We start from the raw sequence: 21,494 nt of genomic DNA, 5'->3' as shown, positions 1-21,494 counted from the left end.
AACAAAGAAGAGTGTAACATGCAATGAGATTAGCTACTACCTGATACCAGCTCAAACAGGGTTCATTGGTTATGGTACAGAGTTTGATTTTTATTAAAAATAGTTTTGGACACTCTTAAAAGATTTTAAGTGGGATAGTTACATGATCTGACTTCCTATTTGGCTCTTTGGTTTTTAAAAAATAGCTTTTTTTGTCTTATTTGTTTTGTAAAATTTGATGTCCAAAGTGGAAATGGAGAATTAGCTATGCCATATTACATTTTTGTTTAACTAAAAATTTGAAATAAAATTGATGTTTTCTAGTAACCTTGGTATTAATAGTTTCTTCCCCCACAAGACCCAGGGTGCCTTGAAGAAAGATTAAAAATCATACTCATCTTTGTATCTTCAGTTCCTGGATTGATAACTGGCACTTATTAGGTGAATAATGTTATGCCTGAGGAGACAATATAGGGACTGTGTGATCACAGAAAGAGCTTTTCAGATCAAAGACTCACTCCTAAGATGTTAAAACTTTTCTGATAGGTTATCCAGAGCATTGAATACAAAATAGTTTAATGTATCCCCTAGGCTCCCTAAATAGATACTAACAAGCTAGATCCCTATATGTCTGTAAAATATTTTGTCACTATGGTAAGACTTATTTATTTATTTTTGAAGTAGGGTCTTTCTATGTAGCCCAGGCTGGCCTCAAACTCAAGTTCCTCGTTCCCCAGTCTCCTGTGTGCAGAGATTGTAAGCATGTACTATACACCTGGCTACATTAAAAAAAAAATTGCACTTATTTTTAAAGTAGAAGTTGTGGTAGTTTGAAAGAAAATGCCCCCCCCCCAAGGAATTGGTACTATTAGGAGGTGCGGCTTTGTTGGAATGGGTGTGATTTGTGGAGGCAGGCTTTGAGGTCTCATATATGCTCAAGCTGCTTCCAGTGTCTCAGACCACTTTCTCTTGCCTGTGATTCAAGATGTAAGAACTCTCAGCTACTTCTCCAGCACCATGTCTGCCTGCATGCCACCATGTCACACCATTATGATAATGGACTAAACCATTGAAAATCTGAGCCACCCTAATTATTTGTTTTTCCTTTATAAGAGTTGCATGGTTGTAGTGTCTCTTCACAGCAATGGAGACCATAACTAAGACAGAAGTTATGTTAATACATAACTTAATCAGTCCTATAAATATGTCTAATGAGTGTACTAGAATGTGTTACTGTCTTATTAGTTAATATCTTAAAAGAAACTTGATTTTTCTTTTTTTAAACCCAGTGATCATGTGGGTTAGATGTGACTTACCAGAACATCTAAAAAGTCAGTAATGCTAAATCTCTGGTTTTGAGAAAAGCTGTCAATCAGTATTTAGTGCTTAAGAAACTCATAATAGCATCTCCCAAGCCTTGATAATTACTAAGAGTGGTCTTAAAAAAGATTGACAGGGCCTGGAGACAGAGCTCAGTGGTTAAGAGCACTGGCTACTCTTAGATAGGCCCCAGTTTCAATTCCTGGCACCCACATGGTAGCTCACAACCATCTGTAACTACACCTCCAGGGATTCCAACTCCCTCTTCTGGCCACTCTGGACACCAGGCACTAGATGCATAGACATATTTTCAGACAAAACACCCACACACATAAAATTTTAAAATTACTTTTTTAAAAATCAAAATTAAAATATTTAATTAAAAAAATAAAGAGTGATTGACAAACAAGTATAAATGGATAGCAAAGTCATATATGTGTGCATATTCTTATGTGTAATACCTAAAATTTGTATGGAATTTTACAATATTTCATTCACACTGTTTTGCTCTTGTTATTCAACTCATCCTCTCAAGATTTTCTAGGTTGTTTGAATTTGCTTAACTTCAGTCCCATTATTCTTGAAGCGTTGTAACTAGCAGATGAATATATGAAAAGCTGGGTGTGGAATAGTGATTCATAGATAGTCACCAGTGCTGTTATTACTACCACTACCTTCATTTTCCTCAGCTGTATAAAGCTTGCACTGGTGGGTCAGGTAGCCAGGATGTGATTGAGCTAGGAGGTAACATAGACCCTTGCATCCCAAGACTCATGGTTTTCCCACTGTTACTGTATCTTTGTGACAGAGCATATTAAACTCTTAGGACAATGACATGGACTGGGTCCTTGAGAAGTGATGTAGGTTCCAATGTTTTTTATGACATGCCTTCCTCATTTGGCTCATAGTTTGTTTTTGTTTTTTATCTTCTTAACTGCCTTCTGTTGTAGTTTCCTATCCCCACTATTTGTGTTTTGTATATTATTCTTCTAGGGGTGCTATACAATCTTAAACCGACCTTTGCTGCCTATGTCTCTTGTCATCCTGGTGAATGTATAGCCACTCCATGTGTCTTGTTGAGAGTATTTTCAGGTTTCCTTTCATTATTTTATTTATTTATTTATTTATTTATTTATTTATTTATTTATTTTTGATGCAGGCTTTTTGCCTTGTAGCTTAGATGGCCCTGGAATGGCTCTGTTTCAGCCAGCTGAATGCCCCGCAACTGGTTCTCTGGCTCCATCTGTTTTTCAGACTTTTATGTGTTATAAGCTGAAAGTATTTTGAAGCCAAGTAAGTTTGGGTAACATTTTTTTGCGACAGGTTTAAATATGTTATAATAACTAAATGCAGAACTCATTAGAACTTTTAATTCATTATTATGTATTGTGAATTTCTGAGAGGTAAAGAGTTATAAAGGGCTGAATATAAAATGAAACATCTTTAAAAGTGGTTTAGCCATGAAGTCCCCCACCCGCACTGAGATTGATGAGTCAATTCATTGGCCCACACAGATTTAGGGCAGTTGATGCCCAGAAAGCTGCTGTCAGTACAGTGTAGGGTAGAGTGCTTTGGGTATAGGTTTCTTAGGTTCCACCCCAGAACCACAAAAAAGTGAGAAACATATCCTGTGTCTGTCCTCTTTTCCATCTCTTAAGAGACTGGACTAATGGGAGCTCTTCTCAGCCACTCTGTAGTCAGATTATCCCTCTCTCTGAGCCACAGAGTTCATTGTGATGTCACTGCTCACTGCCCTGAATATATTAGACCCTTTCCCCCTATTTTCTGATTCCAAGCACTAGAAGACAATAGCTGACAGGTATTTCACCCTCACCATGTTAAAAGTTAAAATATCTTTCTACAAAAAGAAAGCAAAAATTTTGTTAAATAGTCAAATAGTTTGTCTTAATGAATGGTAGCCATCCCCAAGAAGATGTCTAAGACAGAAACCTGAGAATTAGACTTAGCATTATTTTTTCTGAGTCACTGTCAACATCCCTTCAGACACCAGGAGGGTCAGTTATCCTAGCTTTGAATCTTTGGCCTGTTCCTCAACCTCAGGCTCTCTATCCTAGACTATGTCTTTAATGCTTTCCTCTGAACTACAGCTGCCTTTTGCTTGTTTTTTCTCCCATATTTCTCTAATCCAGGCCCTACACGCTGGTCTTAGTGAGATTTCTTCATCTTTGGTGTGGTCCTATGACTGTTGCTTTAATTCAGTAACTTCATGCTATCCTTTAAGCATTAAGTCCAGACTGCTACATTTAAGAAGCATCCCACAGAACCGGGGTCTCACCTTCCTGGTGAATAGTCACTCAGTTTTCTAACTTTTTTTTTTTTTTTTTTTTTTTTTTTATCATGTAAGGCCCTTGCACTCTGGTTCTCTTACAGTCTTCCTCTCCCTCTTCTCTCTCTGACTTTCAACCCTCTGTCTTTCTAACCACTGATCCTTTGCTGGTCATTTAAATACCTCTTTGGTTTTTGTTTTCTTGTTTTTTTCCCTTGGAGGCCTGCCTTATTCTCTAGACCAGATCTGCACTTTGCAGTCTCATAGGACTGTTTGGGCTTACAGCACCACTCTTCATTGCTATCATATGTCTCATTGTTGTGGCACATTGTTGTGTGCCATGCTTGATGCTGCCATTTGCTTCCCATTATACAGCCATCTTTTCTTTCTTACTAAGAACTCTTAGTGTTAGCTGGCACCATGCCACATAGTGAATGACCGTTCCCTGTGTTTCTAATGGGAAAAGCCATACTCTTGCCCCTTCCTCCTCTTGGGCTAGAGCAATGTGAATGCTTCAGCTGCCCTTTTACTCTACGAAGGCTGAGAGAGCACCTTAAGAGCACAGAGCATCCACAGAGAAGGACTGAGAAGCCCTTTAGATAGCTGATACACTATCATTTAAACCCCAGACTCTTGTCTTCCGTTATTTTTTATGAGAGAGAAAAAAAGCTGCCTCACTGCCGCTAATGAGAATTCCTTACTTTGTTACAGACATTTCTTCATAGCATAACAGTTCTTTGTGTGAGCCTTTTCCTGTTTGTATCCCTGTACCGTATGTCTTACCAAAGAGTAGAGCCTGCCTTCCTTTAGGAAAAGATCTGTATTCACATACCCCCAGCCTGCCTTGTAGCCAGAATGTGAACATATGATCTAGAATCTGCCAATAAGAAATGTCTGCCCCATTTATGAATTCATGAGTTAGTGATAAAGTTTATACAGTAGCAGAAAACCTTCTTGGCAGTGAGTACAGTTGGGCAGTAATTGAGGGGAGGAAGCGGAACACTCAGGATAGAGGCCTCATCCACTATACAGTGCCAGCAGGTTAAGTGGGGCAAACTGTCACATCTAATGCTTAATGACAGCAGCATAGCATAGCCTTGTTGTTGCTGTTACTATGTTAATTTATTGGGGGCAGGTGTGCATGTGGAGGTCAGAGGACAACTTGCAGAAGGAGTTGGTTCTCTCCATAAGCCACATGGGTACTACCACTGGAGGGTTGAACTCAGGATGCCAGGCTTGTTGGCAGGTGCCACTACCCACTGAGTCATCTTACTGGCCAAATAATATTTTATTGGACAAGTTCTTGGCATTTTTAATATCTCTGTTCTCATTACATAGTGTTGGAGCTTGTTTTCTTCAAGCCTTACACAGTGTTATGAGTTAGCCAACATTCTCTTTAAAAAACTAAACCAAAGTTTCTATTGTATGCACTTAGAAATCATCTGTGCTGTTTGGCCTTCCCTAGCAGCTGTAAATGTTGTGAGGACTGTTGTGTTCATCTGTTTCTCCACAGGGTGTAGGATCTCAGTATGTCCCAGCTCAATGCCTGTGCATTGAGAAGATGCTCAGCTTGTTTCTTCTTTGTCTAATAGATGATGTCCTGTGTCTCTGGTCTCAGTTATCTTACCTGCCTCTGCAACTCAAACTGCTTGGGTGAGATTACTGAGGGTGTCCTGTTTGCTAAACTCACCAGAGGCTTCATTTTTGTCACGTGACTAACTTCTTTAAACTTTAGCATCAGTATTCCTTTCTTGGTGTGTCATTTTATCATTCTGACTGTTCCTTCAGGTTTCTGAAAGTATTCCTACTTATCTGGCAGCTCTTACATCCTTCTGTTTCCCCCAGAACTTCTTCTTAAATGCACCCACTCCTATAGCTTCAGTTACTATACATGCTGATGATTCCAAACCTGTCTTACACCCAGGCTTCTCACTTGAGTTTCGTACCATTATGTCCAACTGCCTACTCAATGTGTGCATCATGATATTCTGCAAATCTCTCAAACTCCACATGCTCTGCATGTCTAGATTCAATGGATTTGCTGTCCTTCCCAACAGAGAGATAATGTACATATGGCTATTATCTAAATCATTTTGGCTTACTCTACTTCTCAGTAAACTAGCTGAAATTCAATTAATATGCATGTACAAAGTCACAGTTAAAATTTATTCAGATCTTTTTCTTTCTTTCAGAATAAGGCTTATGATTTTCTATTAGGATATAATTAAGGCTGCTTATGATTTCCAGAATTCTGTTTAGTGCCAACACAAGAATATAGACAGTGATAATAGCAATAGTAATAATATGTATTAATAATCTTAGTATGTTAAAAAACTGAATTTGAATATGTTACCCTGCTTATAGAAACCATTTTAATGACATATAGACAGTTTTAATTTATAATTCGTACTTAATAGAACTTACTTAATAGAATACCAAAATACTTAATGAGTATTTTGGCTTTCAGAAAAAAAAACATTTTTCAAAGGGAGGGATACTGGCTGAATAAAATGTAAACCAAGTCACACCTCTTTCTTGTATAATAATTTCCCCTATAATCCCAAATATTCACATTGCCATTGCTGTTTAAGTATCAGGGAAATTGTGCCAAGAATTTGCTTTCCTTGATTTGAATCTTGCCTCAATTCTGCCACCAACAGTTCTGTAACTACTCTTCACTAGATACTTCTCCAACAATTTGGGTAGTTTGACAGATAAGGATCTTAAAGCTGGGGAATTACTAAATCAGGCAAACAAATGCAAACTGTTTGTTGATGTTGCAAACATCTAAATACAGAAGTTGAGAGAACAATTGAAAGTAGGTTTTAAATTTTTTTAATCACCCCCAGAAAATAGCTGATACATAAAAACATGTTAATGCAGTTTTGTTCATTTGAAACCTTCAAGCTTAATTAGATTTTTTTTTCTAGGCACTTAATTTATGTGTGCACCATAGTTTCCTTTGGATTTTAATTTTGTTTAATGTCTTTGGTTCAAAGGTACATAAAAAGAAAATTTTCCCTTTATAATAATTTCTTTCAACTCTTAAAATACGGTATTTAAGGTTTCCTTTTGTTGATACATTGATTTAAAGCTCTGTGCCTTCCACACTTGAATTATATTAAAGCCAATGGATTTATTTCTAGCTAATTATTCTTTTCAGTTGGACAGCTGCCTGGATGTTTAGAGCTGTTGAATAAACCGTGTTTTTATCCCTACATCCCATGACATCGAAGGTCTTCTGGAAGCTGCATTAAATTGTTGTTGTGTATCGCTACAGAGCCAGGCAGAATACATTTTGGTCCCATTTGCTCCTGTGTTTATCATTTCCTTTTCCTTTTGTAGAGTTAGGAATAAGTAAAAAAAAAAAAAAAAAAAAAAAAGAGTGAGTAGGGTTTAAATCGGCACCCAGAGCTGAAGTGTTGCTGGGTAAGTTTCCAGTGCTGGGAAATTTCTTGTTGCTAAGGACCTGTATGTATCACAGACCTCAGTCTTGGGGATTTTTAAATAATGCTTAGGATTTTGGAGTATTGCCATCTACTGGTTGAAAAGAGCATTTTTTTCATTTGCTTTATATTTATTCCTATGATAAGCAGAAAGTGGAGTGCACATCCTGCTTGTCGGGTATATTGTTTATTAATGCTTGAGACCCAAATTGATGCAAAGAATCGTCATATGGGGGTGGGGTGGCTGACTTGGGAGGTGTTGGCTTTCTTCTGAAGCAGATGTGCATAAGTCCCTGGTAAAATTAAACATGTTGTCTGAGTGGATATTTATCTGACTTGCTATTTTTAATTATTTTTAGCTGTTACTAAATATAAATCCAATTTTTTTCCTGTTTCTATATTTAAGAGGAGAGTCATGGAAACATGTGTCTAAATATTTCTCTGCTTTTCCCAGTACTCAGAAGTTTTTCCATATTTAGTGAGCAAATAATGTTATATTACTATAAATTTCTTACTGCTAGTTAGAGGATAATTTAAAATCTGAAGGGAAAGGGTTAAAACATACTAACAATTATGGATATCTTTACTATATGTATGATTAACTGATTTAAAAATATTTTCACAAAGGAAAGATGACTTACTTACCTTTTGGTATGATTAAAACCTTTTTATATAAAAGTATAAAAGGGCATTAAAAATGGGGAGTAGTATTCTACCTAGATAGAGGCTGGGAAAGCAAAAAGCTGCAGTGTATAAGAACTACATATTATGGGAAATATGGCAGATCCCAGAGAGCCTTCTGGGTGATGGCTATGGTTGTGTGCATTTTGACTTTGTAATCATGGCAGTGCTGGTAGGTGGCAGCCAAGTTTCATGAATGCCAGTAGTGAGTACCTATGTTGTGGGGAAACTGTGGGCTGACTGTCAGGAGAAATCACAAGGTGTTTTCTCTTCTGGCTGGTTTTGGTTCTGCTTCACTCATGTACTCTGTCTCATGTGGTATAGTTCTGAAAGTGGAAATAAGTGCTGGCTGGTGACTGCTGCAACCTGTTCTGATGACCCGACTCTGGAACAGTCCCTTCTCTAGCTAAAGCCTGAAGAGCCCAGGTCCAAAGCCCTTTGTTTTCTAACCAGTTGAGTCACCTGGTATGGTTGAAGCTTATATTTATGTATGAACCTGGTTTCTGAATCACTATTACAGTAAGAAAGTTTAGTTTAGAGACCAATGTTATGTTGGAAAGATAGAGTGGCATTGGCTTTAAAATATATATTTCTTTTCTGCTAGCTGGTGGCAAATGCCTTTAATCTCAGCACTTGGGAGGCAGAGACAGGCAGTCTCTGAGTTTGAGGCCAAACTGGTCTACCAAGTGAGTTCCAGGACAGCCAGGACTATACAGAGAAACTGTCTCAAAAATCAAAAGGAAGACGAGGAGGAAGAAGAGGAGGAGGAGGAAGAGGAAGAGGAGGAGGAGGAAGAAGAGGAGGAGGAGGAGTTTCTTAGGGATTGGCTAGTTGCCTCTGAATATGTAACTTGAACATCTCACTACACTATTGATATGTATGAAGTTCTGTCCACTCTGATTCTTGTCTTCTCTTCTCTATCAATTTAGGAACTCAACATTTGGCCCATAAGTTTATTTCTTTCTGTCTCTACTTTCAGCCTTTTAACAAATCCTTTCTCTAGTGGTAACTGTGAAACAGCCTACAGTAGGTAGCTTCTGTAGAAACTGATTAATGTCCTAATAAGATTATTTCAAATAGCACATACTCCTGCCAATGAATTGAGGTATGTTCAGGCAAGAGAAGCATGTTAAATAAGAACTAGGCTTGGGAATCCTTTCTATATAAATTCGTGATCTAAATAAGATCTTGGAAGAAATTTTGCACTAAAATCTATTTATAGGAAGATTTTTTTCATTATGACCATTTCGTTATGGCCATACAGTTTCTTTAATAATTGCAAGTTCTATTTGTTTTTCCCAATTATTTGTTCATTTTTAATAATTCATGTTAATATTAATTCATATTTTAGGAGCTAATAATAAATTGTTATTTAATAATTTACATTTGTAATGTTTCAGATATTACATTCACTTACGCTCTTGCAGAAGACTTGGGTCCAGTTCTGAACACCCTTATGGTGGCCCACAACTTGACTATAATTCTAGTTCCAAGGGAACTGATGCTCACCTCTGACCTTGGCAGGCATTGCATGTATGTGATGCATTTAAACAAAACATACACATTTTTAAAAATGTACATGTTTTAAAATTTAAAATCTACATGAATAAAAATATAGTGTCTTCTGCTTTTTTATGTATTTGTAAATTCCTAGCATTGTTTACTTATAATTTTCTTAAAACTTAATAACAAATTTGACTATTTTCAAAGAATCAGATTTTTATTTTGATATTTATTTTGTTTCATTAAATATTAATTCTACTTTTATTTTCTGTATTCTACTTTCTTTGTTTCTTAGTTCACCAAGTTTTTTACTTTCTTCAAAGTCTCAGGTTATCGATCGTCATCTTGTTTGTTTTCTGATACTTTGGGCTACATATTTTCCTATAAATAATAATTTATACCTTCCAAGTTTTACTGTTATTGCTAATATTATTTGCTCAGTTCTCCAATATATTCACTAGCATTTTTCCTCATAATTCATGTGTGGTCTGTCTCGTATGTGGTACACATGTGTGGTGTACCTGATGTGCATGTTTGTGTGTGCATGAAGAGGAGACCAGAATAAGATGGCATCTCAGGTCTTCTGTCACCCCTCTCTGCCTGATTGTCTTGAGACAGAGTTTCTCATTAAATCAGAAGCTGGCTGTTTAGGTTAGGTCCTGGCCAGCAGCTATTTCCCAATGCTGAGGTTATAGGCGTGTGCAGTCTGTCTGGCTCTTTATGTGGATGCTTGGGATTCAAACTCTGATCCTTGAGTTTGTATAGCAGCCCTCTTACGGAGACCCTTAGCCAGCCTGCCTCATCCCACTTCCTTCTGTGTCCTTTATCAGACTTGCTTTCCTTTGATGATTATTTTCTGTGCTTCTCTTTGGGTCTTTAAAAAATATTTTACTTAATTTTCCTAGTGGTTTTTCTCTTATCTTTTAAAATTCACTCTAAACACTCTCAGTTTTAGTTACTTTCAGATTGTAGATGCACCTTGTTTTGCACTGTGGTTGTATTCTCCTAAACCCATTGAAAATTGAAAGTAATTTAAGATAAAAGTGCATTTAATTTACCTAACTCACTGACATCATTGCTTATTTGGCCTACCATAATTGTATTTAGAACATGTATATATGTCCATGTACAGATGGATGGAATGAACACAGCCTGATTTTAAATAAGGTGGTGATTATCTCATGTACTGTGTTATATACAAAATTATCATTATATATATTCTGTTACATTAAAAACAGAATGTTGATATAAATACCCTTTCTCACCATCATAAAGTCAAGAGATCATAGCCAACTGTCATAAGCCAAAAGCAGTACCATCATAGTACCATTATCTAATTACACTGGATAAAGTTTTCCCTTCATGGTGGTCTTGTCAAGCTGTGATCTTTTTTTTTTTCCTTTTCTTTCTTTTTTAAAAATAATCATCTCTCATTGGGATTACTTTTGTAGAAATCTAATGTGGTGGGTATCTCTATAGCACTGTCTACTTTTATGCCATTTGGATCCTAAACTATTTCAAGCAAGATTTTGTTGCTTTCAAGTTTATCATTCACACTGACCAACTGAGTAAATTTGAAACCCTCACACACCTGTGGTATTTCTCTAAACTTTACATTTGTTGCTGGTGGCCCTTCTCCCCTAGTCCTTCCACACTGAAATGACTGTCTGCTCTGCTCCAGTTCAGGCCCCCAGGATCTTCTGGTAGATTTTCTGAGCAGTGCAACTCTTTGATAGCATGAAGATTATGCGCACTCTTGGTGCATCCCCCACCACCCGTCATGAGCTAACGGTATATTTTCTCTCTGGCAAGAGACTACTGCCGTTCTATGCCCTTAGGGCCTGCAGTTGGGTTTGAAACTCAGTGATTGTCACAGCTCCAATTCAAGCCCAATTTTATGACAGTGTGCTATTTTAAGGTACTCTATAGAGCGTCATTCCAACCCCACACACATCAGCATGGACAATTTTTGTTGTAAAAGTTTTATATATTTTAAAAATATTGATGCAATTTCATTGACTTGTATGGTCCCCTTGTATTTTAAAAATATTGATTGATTGATTCTGTGTATTAATATCTTTCCAAAATCTATTTTGTGGTTATTTAAACTTTCCTCTGGTTTTCTGTTTGTAAATTTTTGGGAGGTATTTACATGGTATGCTATAAATATCCAGTAAATGTTTTCTATGTGAAAATACACCTTTATGCTGGAGAGTTAGCCCTGTAACTGTGGTTGTAAGTATAGTTCCTTACCTGGAGTATGTCATGCTATTACTGTCTTACTCACATGCTAATTGAGACAGAGAAAGAAACCTGCCCCAATCACGTGGTCATCCTGGCAGAACTGGATTTGAGTCAAGTCTGGGCTCCAGGAATCTATGTTGTTTAACCGTTATACTATAGCTTTTGTTTTTATGATTTTAATGAATGTTATTTTTATATTAATGCTTAAAATCCCTCTTACTGCCTTGCATTCCAGATGTTTCAGTAAATATTTTATCATGCCAGCCGACCTAGTCTGGCCCGTCACACATCAGCCCTGTTTACCTGCTCTGGCTATGAACAGTTTTTCATAGTCACTTCGATCTCCTGCTTCTTGGTTGAATGGCATCCTCTCCTGCCTGGAGCGAGCACCTTCTACTGCCTCCTGTTGACTCCTGTGTCTCTCTAGGAGTCTGGTCAGTGTTCATTGACAGTTGTCCCTCTCTAGTGCTTTTCGTGTTTGTTTATCACACTTGCAGCACTACACTTTAACAAGTTGTTTTTGTTGTTGTTGTCTCCATTAGGCTGCTGACTCCTTATCTCTCTCTGTATTCTCATGGCTACTAAGGGTTACCTGGCACTCAGGGGATGCTCAAAAAATGTTTGTTAAATAAATGATAGAAGAGCTGTCACTTCATTTGTTATTCTAGAGACCAAAGCTTACTACCATGGCTTGGCGAATTTTTAAATAAGCCTGTGACTTATTTTGAAATAGTGAAAACTTTATAAGAAGTGTATGTCTTGAGGCCGGGCGTTGGTGGCACACGCCTTTAATCCCAGACCTCCGGAGGCAGAGGCAGGTGGATCTCTGTGAGTTTGAGGCCAGCCTGGTCTCCAGAATGAGTGCCAGGATAGGCTCCAAAGCTGCACAGAGAAACCCTGTCTCGAAAAACAAAACAAAACAAAAAAACAACAAAACAACAACAACAACAAAAAAAGTGTGTGTCTTGAAACATAGCATAATGACTTTCTTAAGATAGCTTACCAAACCTCTTGGCACTTTTGTTCATTTAGTTGTAAAACAACATAGGTTCTGTAATAGCGTGCTATTTAAAAGCAGTTCTGTTTGTTATTCATTGAAAATGAGTCTTTGGTGAAAAATTAACCCAGTTGTAATTATACATTAAGAAGAATGCCCAGTCTGACAGTATTAATTTTTTTGCTTTAATATTTTCCTCTTGGGAATATTTAATAACAATGTATCTCATTAAACCTGTAGTTACTAGTGACTGCTTTTCAGTTATAGACTTAGTTGATATCATATATAGAAAATACTAATTTTATCAAAACTGTCTTGTTCACTTACCAACTAGTGTAAATGAGTACAGATGACCATACAGAACATGTACGTCTCTTAGACAATAGTTTCTTTATAAAACATAGCGAGTGTATCTATGGGGGGGGTGGATTGCCTTGTTTTCTTGTTAGCGTAGAAAATTTAATTGTCCAACGCTGGGGAAGGGGGACTTCATGCTCCTTATACATTTTAACTCATGAAGAAATAAGAAGGAAGAATTATTTGCTGCAGCCTAGTAGGCTGTTTCCAGGCTGGCAGCTGAGAGTCAACCGTGAGGAAATTGCAGAAATTTACAATTCAATGTGTGTTTCATCAGGGAGAAGTCCACAGATTGTTTTGACACTCAGTTAGAAATTCAGCATGAAGATGGACGTCTCATGAAATTTGCAGCTGCTGATTGAATTTATATTTCCATAAAGGCCATCAACAGTAGAAGCCTGCAGGGAAAGAGGGGGAGAAATGACAAAAATCGGGAGGCCAGCATTTTTCCTCAGTGTTACAGTCGCAAATTACTGGTAATAAGGGTTTACACTGGCCAGGATTAAAGAAAAATATAGACAGCCAGGAGGGAAAGACTCTCGAGTTTAATTGATTTTAACTAAATATGTCTACATTTGATATTTAAATATGTGTTTGTTCATCTATAGAAACCTAATATATACTTAAAAGTCAGTCTTTACTGTTTAAATAGGAAAAATGAGGCAGTTCTTAAAGCTGCAGAACTCTTGTATGTAGGGCTATCTTTGTAAGAGTCTCCAAAGATTTGGATATTCATTCAGAAGAACCAAAATATTTTGAAATAATTAATTGGTATTCTCAGGTGAACTGTAGGTTATTGTGAGATCACAGCATCTTTATTTCAATCCCATAGAAAACAAACTTGTCTTTTGTTTCTGTGATACTTACCTTCTTTTGAAAGGGCTCAGGAAAACCCTGTACAGACCTGTATCTTTAAGAACTGTTTGATTTTTCTTGTTTATGAAGTAAAGATAAGCTACCTGATTTTAAGTATGTACTAGGTTTTCTACAGATGAATAAATATGTACTTAGATATCAGATGCAAGCATGGAGAAATCAGTTATACTGAAAAGCTTATTTTAATTTGAAACTGCTTTTTAAAAGCAAAATAGACAAAACCTCGTCTTTCTATTTAATGCTTGTTGTAGCAAATTCATATTATACACAATTGAAAAATACTGTGGGCTGTAGGAGAACTGTAGGATCTGGGATGAGTTCATTGCTCCTCCAGAGATCTTTGTGTGGACAGCCTTAGTGTTACAGCCTTTTTGGGAAAATTAGAATTTATACAACTCTAAGTAAGAAGTAGTGTCATTACTTAGAGAAGAATTATGTTTAATTAACAATGTGGCCTAAACCTATAAGATTACCTATAAATATGTTTGTAATTATTGGAGTTTATTAGTATACTAGATTATGAATATCAGAACATAGAAAATGGTTTCAATTGTTCTGTTGTGTGGTTCTGTTTGGGAGTCTTAACTCTTCTGTGTCAGATGGTATGAACTGCAGATTCTACTGGGAGGCTGTAAATCATCTCCGTTTTTCAGGATCACTGCCTGTTGTCTTCTTTACTAGTGGCCAAATGTACTAGTGGCCAAATCTTCCTGCTAAGAATATTTTTTATCTCTTTTTTAAGGTTTATTTATTTAGATTTTATATGTATGCATGTTTTGTTCGCATGGATGTCTGTGCACCACATACATTGTGGTGCCTGTGGAGGCCAGAAGAGGGCTTCTGATTCACTGGAGCTTGAGTTGTAAATGGTTCCAAGTTGCCAGGTGGGTGTTGGGAACCTAACCTGGATCCTCTGGAGAGCAACCAGTGTGCTCCCTCCCTCCCTCCCTCCCTCCCTCCCTCCTTCCCCCCCTCTCTTTCTCTCATCTAATTTTTTAAGTTTAGTTCCATTATCCATTTAGAAATGTTATTTACTGTTTTGACTTGCAGTCTATGTCTTTTTAATTTTTGTAAACGAATCATAACACATTCATTATATAACAAGCATTTACTGACTGGTGTCTATGTAACAGAGACTATTTTAGATACCACTACATCAGTAACAGCACAGAACTTCATTTATGGACTTTGATTTTAGTGAAAAAGGCAAAGAAACAATAGACACTACTGTGTCAAATAGGAATAGGGGAAACTGTAAAGAAAGCTATAAGGACCTGGCGTGTGAAGAGCATGAGTATGGTAACTAGAGGGGAAGTTCCAAAAGAATTCCTTTCCTAGCAGACATTTGAGAAGGAAGAGTAAAGTGATAAGACAGTATTAAAGGATTCTCAGAGTCCCCCTTTTGCTTCCTAGCACAGATATTGCCTCTGATCTGGCTTTCTAGGTGTGATTTCTCTCCTCTGAGCCTCTCTTCTTGTCAGCTCCACATCTATAGTCAGAAACAATGCTCCTGCAGCTCTGTTGACTCACTCTCCCATGCTCACGTTATTTGTATATTGATACATAAATAAGGTTTGGAGAAGTATTTATTTTATACAAACCACGGTTATTCTATTTACCTTCCCTGTCATTTGTGCCTGTTACTCTGCAGCAAGCCAAGAAGACATACAACTAAATTAACTCTTTTGAAGCTGCATATTTTTCTGTCTTTTTCTTTGACAAAATCTGTATACCAAATATTAGCATTCTCCCCAGTCCTTCCCATTTTTCATCTCCTTCCTCTCCAGCTGAAACCATTCTTCCTACGAACTCTCCCTTCTCCTTTCAAGTCTTCTTGAGTTCATATAACCCTCTGAGTTGCTTGCATGAGCATGGGTCAGGTTATTTGCAAGAACAGTTTAAAAGTAGCTAACCATCAAAGAAAGTGACATCCCCACCTCAGCAGCCAATAACTGCCAGCAGACCTTGAAAGAGGGCTCGCACCTCAAGAGCCATGCATGTATTTTCATAATGTGATGTACTGTTACGATAAATCTTTCTGCCAAAAGCCGCTGAGCCCCACCACCACATGTGCACTTTACGCCAGCTGCCCACCCGAGTTAGGGCCCAAATTAATACACAGAAACTTGTATTAGGTAAATACTGCTTGGCCAATGACTAGGATTTCTCACCTGTTAGCTCAGTCTTAATTTTCATAAATCTATATATCTTATAAGACTTATCTTATAGAGGATACCTTTCACTGGCGCCCTCTCTTGCAGATGGCTCACATCCTGCTGCTGGAGAAGGCAAAGGGGAAAAGGGACACTTCCTGTTTCTCCTTGCTTAAATGAGTCTCCTTGCTATGTCACTTCCTGCCTGGAACACCACTTCTCTACTACATTTCCCAGAATCCTCTTTGACTCCTAGTCCTGTCTAACTTGCTGTTTCATTGGCCAAACAGTATTTTATTCAATAACAATAAGATGAACATACACAGTACATTCCTCATCAATGTACTATAATTTTTTTCCTTTGGTTAATGCATTGATGATCATTTGAATCATTTAAAGGGTTTTATACTACCAAAAATGCTTTATAAACATCCAACAAAGTATCTTTTCCTACACATGATATTACTTTTTAAGATAAACTCCCAGATGTGACACTGCTGTGGCAGAAGCTGTGCATAGTCATTGTCTGTAAATACTGCTAGAGTACTTTGGGAAAGGGTTTGACAATTCACATTCTCCCGGGCATTAGACGTGAGCATGCTCCTCTCCACAGCCTCACCTGCACTGGACTTCTTGTCTAGTGTATTACCTCTTTTTCTTTTTTAAACACATCTGTCATCTTGTCTCTACCATGCTTGTGTGTAGGCATTCTAGGCATGCAGTCTGCATGATGTATGGAACTACATGCCTGTCACTCTTACTATAAATGTGCTTTTACCCACACTGACCCCCAACAAGTAAATAATACAAAGCTTGCCACATGGAAGGAAACAGGTAAATACTTGCTTTTAAAGTCAACCATTTCCTGGTGAGGGTATCTCAGTAGTTGGAAGGGCTGTGCATGTACAGGGATGAGTTGAAACAGAGGAAATTTCTGTATCCTGCTCTCCATTTGTCTGTGAAACTGAAACAGCTCAAAGGAAAGGCTTTAAAAATAAAATGAAACAAATCTTTAAGACTTGACTGCCAGTCATACTGGTTTTTTTATCAGTATAGTTCACTACATTTTAAAGCTTCGCCTGAGGCATCAATGCATTCTTCTAAGGGGGACACTACTGAACTTTGGATTTAAGGGGCATTTGTCTTAGGTGGCATCTTACTATGATCAGAACATAGTTATATTTGTCATATTGCTGCCAACTATTCCGAGTCTCCTTTCTGACTCTGGAGTCACATGCCTGTTCTAGGCCTGTGCTCTGAATGATTTGAAATAACATTGCTGGCATTTAGAGCACTATGTGCTTCGAGTGTCTTCCCTGCTAGGGGATGTATATTGTTGGCCAGAGGTCAGGCTGGAGGCAAAGCCAGTCTGCATCTGGCAAGCTGTTGGTTGCATCCAGATAAAAGTCTATTCTTTTTCAGACTGAAAGAATAACCACGTCCTGCCTGCCCTGGCCTCAGCCAGCCTCTCTTTGTTTTAGAATCATCATGTTGAAATGTGTCCACTGCCAGAAGCCTTCAGCCTGCTTCCCATTCTAGCACCAGTGTATTTGTGCTTCTGCCTTTCTTTGTTCCGCAAGAACCTGGGAGATCATAGAAGTTACATTAGCAGGAAGACTCTAGGGTACAGCTTCTTAAATTAGTGGCAACCTTGACCTCATATGGGGTAACTGGATTTAGGATTCCTAACAAAATATGGCAATAGTAAAGTTTTCTGAATTAATGACAGAAGATTAATTCAAATCCAGTGCATGGTAAATCTGAGGTGCTGCTGACAGCACTTGCCAGTGTTGCATCTGTGTCTTCACTGTAGCCTTGGTTCTGAAAACATGTGTATTCCATACACAGTAACAAGTAGCACTGCCTGATATGCTTCACTCAAATGGCACTACTATGTGTTATGTAGTGCATTATTTTACTGTACATACGGAGTTGTCTCCTTTTATAGAAACATAATGGTTTAATTATGGAAAACCAGAATTTTTAGTACTTTCCTCCTGTTATACCTCAACATGTAAGTATAAAATTAATATAACTTTGGCTTATATTGTGTTAAAATGTTTGATTTTTAAAAGTTGCTCTTTGAGTTGCTGACTTGAGTTTCATTAAAAAGAAGTCACTAAACACAATTTGGCTTAAGATTGTTACAGAATTTTCAACAGTTTTTGAAATGCCATTGTGTGCTATGTGTTTAGGTGAGGCAGACTTCTCAGCATTGATGATTATAAATCAAAATATCAGTCAACCCTGGAAAACACTGAATATGCTGAACATATGACAGTATCAATTTTTCATCCAAAATTTAATTTATCACATAAAAGCATAGAAGCCCATCTCCCTCATTAGTATACACATTTCCTTTCATCTTTCATAAGTGGTGAGATTATAAATATACCAAGAAATTGTCTCAATAAAATTTTTCATGATTTATTACCAGTAAATATTTTATTTGCACATACTTATATACCTATATAACTAAATTCATGTAAAATTTTCTCATTCCAAAATGGGTCACAAGTAGAAAAATCTTAAGAATCCCTGCTCTGGAGCAAAGGGAAGGTGACTGTGACTAAGCTCTGGTTGACAGAGATTTTTGTTATTTTGACTTACCCAAAATGCCCACCCCCCAGTCCAGATGTCACTTTTGTTACTCTCCCCCTCCTTCCCCAGCCGGATCCTTCAAGTTCCCATCCGTCTCTCCAGTTTACCCAGGAGATCCCTTTTATTTCCCCTTCTCAGGGAAATCTAGGCATCCCTCTGTGGGCCCTCCTTGTTATCTATCCTCTATGGAGCTGTGGATTGTAGGTTGGTTATTCTATACTTTACTCCTAATATCCACTTATGAGTGAGTACATACCGTGTTTGTCACTCAGAATTTTTTTTTGTTCTAGTTCCATCCATTTGCCGGCAGATTCCATGAGGTCATTGTGTTTTACAGCTGAGTAATATTCCATTTTCTTTATCCATTCTTCAGTTGAGGGGCATCTGTGTTGTTTCCAGGTTCTGGCTATTACAAGTAATGCTGCTATGAACATAGTTGAGCAAGTGTCCTTGTGGTAAGATTGAGCATCCTTTGGGTAAGAATAAAGGGAGTCTAGGATTAGCATATATCGAGCTAATCATATAAGGAGCAAAATGAAAGTTTGGGCTTTCTAAAAACTGTCCTGGTGTTCTGCATCAGCTTATAAAGTATCCTAGGGTAAAAGGGCTCTGCAATGAAATAAATTTGTGAAATGCCTAGTTCTCCACCAAGGATACACTCAGTGTATATTTAACTTACTACAAGCTCTGAACATTTTTGCTGAGAAGAAACTCCATTTTTAGCCAGGCAGGAGTTTCAAACGTCTTTGATCCCAGCACTTGGGAGGCAGAGGCAGGTGGATCTCCGTGAGTTTAAGGACAGCTAGGACTGTTTCATAGAGAAATCCTGTCTTGAAAAACCAAAAAGAAAAAGAAACTACTTTTTCTGTTAAGCACTTGGAAAAAGAATCCTAGCTGTCCTGTTAAAATGTTGTGAAACTGATGTTCTATAAAACATATTTTGGGAAATGCTCCAGTTCATGAAAAGCCTTTGAGTAGTTGTGTGATTGGAAGTAATTTAATTGGAATGCAGATGCTCTTTAAGCTGATTGGTATACAGGCACACAGCACTCAGCTGATGTGAAGGGGAGTGAGTTATAAAAAATGATGGCTTTTGGAGGGCATTCGGAAAGAAATGAGAGAATGACTTGACGGTTGGTTGCATATGGGTGATAAGAGGGAAGAGGCAGGAGACAGACAGACAATGGGATGAGGGTTAGTGATAGAAGTTACAGTCTTTAGGTCAGGCAGTGGTGGTGCATGCCTTTGATCCCAGCACTTGGGAAGCAGAGGCAGGGACATCTCTGTGAGTTCGAGGTCACCCTGGTCTACAAAGTTACACAGAGAAACCCTGTCTCAGAAGAAGGAGGAGGAGGAGGAGGAGGAAGAGGAGGAGGAGGAGGAGGAGAGAAGAAGAAGAAGAAGAAGAAGAAGAAGAAGAAGAAGAAGAAGAAGAAGAAGAAGAAGAAGAAGAAGAAGAAGAAGAAGAAGAAGAAGAAGAAAAGTTGTTACGATTTTATGATTTTCAGGACAAATTTTCCAGCTTTACAAAAGTTTGTTAAGTTACAACTTATGATATACATCAACCATCTCTCCCTTGATGGGGGGAGTGGGGGTGTTAAAAAGCCAGGAGTGACAGTATCAACAGGAATAAAATAATGTGAAAGACATTTGAGATGACTGAATAGGCACAGGGAGAGTAGTTATGTGCCTATCCTGAAAATAAGTTTGAGAGAACATGGCTTCTACATGCTTGTGTGTCATCACCCTTTTCAAAACTGACTAATTCAGAGACTATAAGCAGTGTCCAGTGTCATTCTTCAACCCTGAAAGCCAGAACAGTTATGCCTGAAACTTTTCCCATGAACTTTATTTCCATGTGTGTTTTCACACGTTCATCCTGTTCTAGCTTTCCAGAAAGTTGAATCCCTGGATTTGAGCTCCCCCTCCCCTTGATGGGGGGAGAGAGGGTGTTAAAAAGCCAGGAGTGACAGTACAAACCTGTAATCCATGCTGAGACAGGAATTACAGGTTTAAGGTCAACATAGAGAAATTAAAATTAAAAGGGTTGGGAGTCTGGTTCACTTTCCCAGCATGTGGGAGACCCTGCATACACTATCAACAGAAAATGGCAGTGTTCTGACCAAAAAAGGTTAACCCAGACCATTGGGATTTTGTGTGTTTAGGCAACTTGAGCTCTGTCTCTGGTGGGCCTGTAAACACAGACCTTTTGTTGTCTGCCCCTCGCCCAAAGGAAGTTTAGATAAGGTGCAGCTGTGTTCTCTTTGTTTGGAGGATCAAAGTGATTGCTAGAAAACTTTGCTAATTTCTGTAGTATGCCCCTAACTCTTCTTGAACCAAAGTGACGTGGGAAGTCAGCTGTGTGCATATGTGACGTTGGTGTGGAGCCATATGCTATGACAGCAACTAGACAAAGGAGATGCTAAGTCATTTTTCTTAGATTACCTGTCATTAAATCATAATTTACATAATTAATCATTCCAAAACTAAAAGGGAGAGAAGCCATGGCTCTCCGCTATTGTTTGGGGTCATGTTCATTTATGTTCTTTTTTTTTTCATATGATTGTTGTCACCTGCTCATTTCTCTGCATGTTTTACTTCTTATATTGCGTTTTTATCTGTAGAAGATGAAATAAAATGCAGTGCTTCTTCTTTATCACTAACTAAACTCCTTGCTTAAATCCTAAATCTTTATTTCAATGTAGTTTAGGATAAATGTACTTAAAATATTCAGTGCTTATATTTTCAGTTTTGAATTTATTCATATTGTGACAGTAATTGGTAGAAAACTGTTTCTCACAGCTGACAGGCCAAAAAGAAGGGGGGCTGAGGACAAAGCTACCACATGCCAGAGTGCTGAGGCCCATCACACATTTGAGGAAGTAGGATTTGTATTTGCATTATTTAAAGTACTATTGACTATTTTATCAACCATCTTATAAAATTCATTTTCTAAATGCTCATTTTTTAACAAGCCCTGATATTTTATAAAGTACATAAACCAACTAGACTGGTTTTTTTTTTTTGAAATACAACTGGAAGCCACCAAT

General features: G+C 37.8%; 1 protein-coding gene and 1 long non-coding RNA gene across 2 annotated transcripts in view; one reads left to right on the top strand and one right to left on the bottom strand.

The window, feature by feature from the left end:
• The window catches only part of Ndufaf2 (NADH:ubiquinone oxidoreductase complex assembly factor 2), a 107,797-nt gene that overhangs the window by 17,388 nt on the left and 68,915 nt on the right, over nucleotides 1-21,494 (top strand). The window lies entirely within an intron of this gene.
• On the bottom strand, nucleotides 12,629-18,899 carry LOC118238389. Its single transcript, XR_004768520.1, has 2 exons — nucleotides 18,701-18,899; nucleotides 12,629-13,212 (listed from the first exon to the last, which is right to left on the bottom strand). It is a non-coding gene; the product is annotated as an uncharacterized LOC118238389 (long non-coding RNA).

This window comes from Cricetulus griseus, chromosome 2 (genome assembly GCF_003668045.3).
Source record: "Cricetulus griseus strain 17A/GY chromosome 2, alternate assembly CriGri-PICRH-1.0, whole genome shotgun sequence".
NCBI classification, from domain to species: Eukaryota; Metazoa; Chordata; class Mammalia; order Rodentia; family Cricetidae; genus Cricetulus; species Cricetulus griseus.
The sequence above is the reverse complement of the archived record's forward strand: the minus strand, read 5'-3'. Positions and strand labels throughout refer to the sequence as shown.